The following is a 6,000-nucleotide window of genomic DNA, read 5'->3' as shown; positions in this document are numbered from 1 at the left end:
GGCTGGCTTACTGTGTCAGAAGCTCAGTCCATTACCATTATGGCAGGCAGCATGGTGTTCATGGTGCTGCAACTGTAGCTGAAAATGGCATCGGGATCTGCAAGCTGATATATATATATATATATATTGGTTTTTCAAGATAGGCTTTTTTTGTGTAGAACTTGATCCATATATCAGGCTGCTCTCAAGCTCATATAAATCTTCCTCTGGAGTGCTGGGATTAAAAGTGTGTACCACAACCAGCAGCCCAATATAAATAATTTTAAATAAACATATTTAACATATTTTCATATGCTATCTTGCTTATTCAAATTGCTTATTATATCAAATTTGCCCAGTAAAATAATATTAAATAATGTAACAGAAAATGGAAACCAAGTCTGTTTCTCATCTCTGACTGTATTTGAATGACCAGCCCATGTGGCATCCAGAATGACGTTTTATAGAACACTTCAAGGCTCGCATCAGAACGTTATGGTTATTAGTTAGGTCGAGGGCACTATCATTGGGCTGCAGTAGTCACTTAAGAGCTCAAAGGGTTTGATCTAGAGAATGAAAGTAAAAGGTCTTTGTTTCCGTCAGATTGGTTTTATTATCAATACCTTTATTTCAGCCCTTTATATTTAGATTTAATATTTCTTTTTATTAATATATCATATTCGGTTGTTTAAGCTGAAGAGATCACTCCAAGACAGACTGCTTCTTGGAAACTAAACTGGGACACTTTAAGTCTGGGCACAGGATGCCTTTGTTGGTAGGAAAATTGCTGCTCATGTGGTTCAATCCCAGGACTGAGAACAACAGAGAACAAAAAGATACTTGCGATGGGTCAAGTGGCCAGAGAGAAAATAATGATTGATGCCATAAAGGATTTTGAAAATATATGAGACCCAATTTAAATATGGATTAGATTTGAGTAAACACTGTATGAATGTCCCAGGTTTTTGTTTTTAATTCTAGAATTAAATTCTATAACAACAAGTAATTGGGAAATGACAGCTCCGATAATGGTAAAAATCCAAATCTACAAAAATGGTGCTTAGGTTTCCTGGCATGCCAATTCATATTAAGTTTCAGATCCAGCAAGGATGATCCGAGTGTGTTTTTTATTAAAGTTTAAACAACCAGCTTGTGTCATGTTCCTGAGCTTCCATCCATCATGCTACCGACTTCTTGCCGGAGAAACAGTATATTCTCTTGTTATGTTTCAAAGACAAGAAACACATTCACAAAGTTTTGCGATGACAAATGAGCACTTGAGGGAGTAAGAAGCACAAGGCAGGCAGTGCTGGCTGCAGGCTGCCTGGGAGGGAGGGAGGGAAGGGGGTGCTGGGGAGTGGGGCTGCCGGGGACGGAGGGGGGGCTTCAGCACACTTTGCTGTCGTTGGTACCAGCCTAATCCCAAATCTATGCGTTTACTTTGGGACTCCTCATCCCAGCACACTCAGAACTATCAAGATAGCTAGCAGCTATCAGGAAAGCTGTGGCAGAGATGACTGTGCCTTTAGAGAGGCGAAGAAAGTCTTTTTGGAGAGTATGTGACATCATTACAGGCAATCAGGACCAAATTTATGATAAAAATTATAGCATGAAGAATCAATGAAGGCTCATCACTGTCGTATTCCTGAAAAGATGCAAGTGTTTGAGTAATGCTCAGGGCAAGGGGCTCTGAAAAAGGATATCAACAGCCCAGAAAAGAATTTCAAGAATTAAGAAAATGAGATTGCTTAAAATTAGACAGTTTCTACCCAGGAAACAATCAGCAGGATAAAGAAACAGCAACAGATTCTATTCCAGTCACATAGATGACAGGAGATCAGTGCCTAGAACCTATAAAAATCGGGTCAGTTATAAAAAACCTATAAAAACACAAATCGGGTCAGTTATAAAAATAATTAAATTATATCACTTGCAGAAAAAATTATGGAACTGGATATCATCATGTAGGACAAATTAGTGAAAATCAGAAAATATTTATTTAATTTTTTTATTCTGTCTCTCTCTCTGAACATGAAAATGGAAAGGCCATTGTGTGGCAGATGTTTAAAGGGAGAAAGAGCAGGGGCAGTAGATGGTAGTGGGAGGGGAAGACACACGGTATATGTTCTCTCTCATACATGGAACCTGGATTTATATGTGACATGAAAGGAGAAAGGGGACTCTCTGTGGGGAGGATGTAGACCCCAGGAGAGGAGAAACAGGACACAGGGGGATGGTGAGGGTTGAGTCCCAGCAAACCACTAGACTTTGCTTACCTGGAAATGCCGTCTAGCCCTCAATTCTTTGACACTTCTAAGTACATTTCAGAAAGTATTTGGGCATTAAACAATGAGAATTTATCCAAGAGTTAAAAATCATCCGTGTTTACATCAGCAGAAGTTGATTGTTGTACCAGGTATGTTTGGGGAAAGTTTAGAACGTGTCTCCCATCCACAGTGGGCCTGCTCCAGCAGCCAAAAGGTTTGATCTCAGTATCTTTGGACTGGTCTACACTGCCACTTAGACTCAGGAAAACAAGTGGTCTTAGGAAATAATTGATGTATAATAAACTAAGAATTTGGGAACCCTGTGCTCTGTCCAATGGATGACTGTGAGCATGCACTTCTGTATTTGCCAGGCACTGGCAGAGCCTCTCGGGAGACAGCTATATCAGGCTCCTGTCAGCAAGCTCTTGTTGGCATCTGGCATAGTGTCTGGGTTTGGTGTTTGTTTATGGGATAGATCCCCAGGTGGGGCAGTCTCTGGATGGTCATTCCTTCGGTCTCTGCTCTGAACTTTGTCTCTGTAACTCCTATCATGGGTATTTTGTTCCCCCTTCTAAGAAGGACCAGAGCTAGAGAAAGGACCCAAGGAGCTGAAGGGGTTTGCAGCTCCATAGGAGGAACAACAATATGAACTAACTAGTACTACCAAAGCTCCTTGGGACTAAACCACCAATCAAAGAAAACACATGGTGGGACTCATGGCTCTAACTGCATATTGTAGCAGAGGATGGCCTAGTCAGTCATCAATGGGAGGAGAGGCCCTTGGTCCTGTGAAGGTTCTATGCCCCAGTATAGAGGAATGCCAGGGCCAGGAAGTGGGAGTGGGTGGATTGGTGAGCAGGGGGAGTGGGGAGGGGATAGGGGATTTTCAGAGGGGAAACTAGGAAAGGGGATAACATTTGAAATGTACATAAAGAAAATACCTAATTAAAAAAACATTAAAAAAATCCCTAAGAACTTTATTAAGATTCCATACTTTGCATGATACCAAAGAAGAGAGGTAAACACTGTGATTTTCAATTGTGATTTGCCTGAAAGATACTCTGGTGCAATGGTGGCACAAAGCTTGTAGGAGTAACCAACCAATACCTGATTTGGCTTAAGACTCATTCTGTAAGATGGAATCCATACACAACACTGCTTGGGTAGCCAAAGACCTGAGGCTATATAGGTGAGGATCGGGAGAAAAACCAAATACTAGTGTTCTGCTAAAGAAATATAGCAATAAAATAACGCCTAAAAACATTCTTATATACTCAGATTAGTGTCTTGCTCAGCCACTCCAAGAGACGCTTCCTCCTCCAGAAGATGGGAACAGAGACCCACATCCAGACATTGTGCAGACAGTGAGATGTAGGACCATTAAAGGCAGCCTGGTGTCTGGTTGAGCTAGGTCTGAAACCCTGGAGACCCTGCAAGGGACAGTAGGAATTTTGCCACTCTCCTGACACAAGGCCTCAGCTCTCCATAATTCTGTGGCCATCAGTCACATAAAGGCAACGCCCCAAGCCCCTCCACAGGTAGAAAACATGACCACAGATCACATAGCCTCAAGACAGATCTCCATTTTAATGAGATACCTAAAGGTCTGAAGGATTTAGCCAAATACACTCCCTTTCCCAGACACTCCTCCCTGCAAAATGTATTTAACCTCAGGCCTCCCCTGAGAACGTGGTACTCATCCCAACTCTCCACCTTGACAATGGATGCCTTAAAGCCATGGACTGTCTCATTTCATCGAGATCCACCGTGGGGAGCAACTGACCCAGCTGGAGCTCCCCCCTTCTCCTTCAACCCAGGGCTAGATCCAGCTTATGGGCCCCCACTATGTTCTTAGCTCTTCCGTAGCATCCAGCGGCATCTGGGGTGCCCAAGAGTCTGAGAACCTGATGTCCGGGAGCCAACTCCAGCAGTCCCTGGGGACCTCAGACTGTGCTTTCCCACCCCTGGAGCAGCGTTCGCAGTTTCTTATAGCCTGATGCCTGCCTGGGGGAAAGCATAGTTAAAACTCGAGAGTCCCACCTCCCCAGCGGCCAAGCCCTGGGGTCACCGTTTAACCCGCAGTGAGACACCTTGGAATACTCAGCTTTACAAAAGATGTCTTCTCTAAATTTCCCCTTCCTGCCATTGGGCTCAGGGAACTCTGCTAAAGAGGAGACAGAAAAAGTGTAAGAGCCAGAGGGAATGAATGAAACCAATCAAAGCCTACTAGACCCAACAGGGCTGACACACATATGAACTCACACAGACCATAGCAGCGGGCACAGGGCCTGCACAGGTCTGTCCCAGATGGGCTCCTAGAGCGGGAAGGAGAAGTGGATACGTACCTTCATCCCTAATGTGTAAGCTATCATCAATTGATAGCCACTTGGAAATGAAAAATTAGTTTTTTTCCTAGGGGAGATTCATTGAGGAAAAAAGCTATTATTTAAGGGTAGGCCCCATGCCTTACAGAAGCTTTGCAATTTCAGGAGGTCCCATTTGTCGATTCTCGATCTTACAGCACAAGCCATTGCTGTTCTACTCAGAAATTTTTCCCCTGTGCCCATATCTTCGAGGTTTTTCCCCACTTTCTCCTCTATAAGTTTCAGTGTCTCTGGTTTTATGTGGAGCTCCTTGATCCACTTAGATTTGACCTTAGTACAAGGAGATAAGAGTGGATCAATTCGCATTCTTCTACATGATAACCGCCAGTTGTGCCAGCACCATTTGTCAATAAGACAAAAAGGCCACCAACAGATTGGGAAAGGATCTTTACCAATCCTAAATCAGATAGGGGACTAATATCCAATATATATAAAGAACTCAAGAAGGTAGACTCCAGAAAATCAAATAACCCCATTAAAAATGGGGCTCAGAGCTAAACAAAGAGTTCTCACTTGAGGAATACCGAATGTCTGAGAAGCACCTGAAAAAATGTTCAACATCCTTAATCATCAGGGAAATGCAAATCAAAACAACACTGAGATTCCACCTCACACCAGTCAGAATGGCTAAGATCAAAAACTCAGGTGACAGCAGATGCTGGTGAGGATGTGGAGAAAGAGGAACACTCCTCCATTGTTGGTGGGATTGCAAGCTTGTACAACCACTCTGGAAATCATTCTGGCGGTTCCTCAGAAAATTGGACATAGTATTACCGGAGGATCCTGAAATACCTCTCTTGGGCATATATCCAGAAGATGTTCCAACCGGTAAAAAGGACACAGGCTCCACTATGTTCCTAGCAGCCTTATTTATAATAGCCAGAAGCTGGAAAGAACCCAGATGCCCCTCAACAGAGGAATGGATACAGAAAATGTGGTACATTTACACAATGGAGTGCTACTCAGCTATTAAAAACAATGAATTTATGAAATTCCTAGGCAAATGGATGGACCTGGAGGGTATCATCCTGAGTGAGGTAACCCAATCACAAGTGGATATTAGCCCAGAAACTTAGAATACCCAAGAAACAAGTTGCAAAACACATGAAACTCAAGAACGAAGACCAAAGTGTGGTCACTTTGCCCCTTCTTAGAATTGGGAACAAAACACCTATGGATAGAGTTACAGAGACAAAGTTTTGAGCTGAGACGAAAGGATGGACCATCTAGAGACTGCTGCGAGAGGATCCATCCCATAACCAGCCTCCAAATGCAGACACCATTGCATATGCCAGCAAGATTTCGCTGAAAGGACCCTGATATAGCTGTCTCTTGTGAGACTATGCCGGTGCCTGGCAAACACAGAAGTG

The sequence above is a fragment of the Mus musculus genome, chromosome 10 (assembly GCF_000001635.26).
Source record: "Mus musculus strain C57BL/6J chromosome 10, GRCm38.p6 C57BL/6J".
NCBI lineage: Eukaryota > Metazoa > Chordata > Mammalia > Rodentia > Muridae > Mus > Mus musculus.
This window is presented reverse-complemented; position numbering follows the sequence as displayed.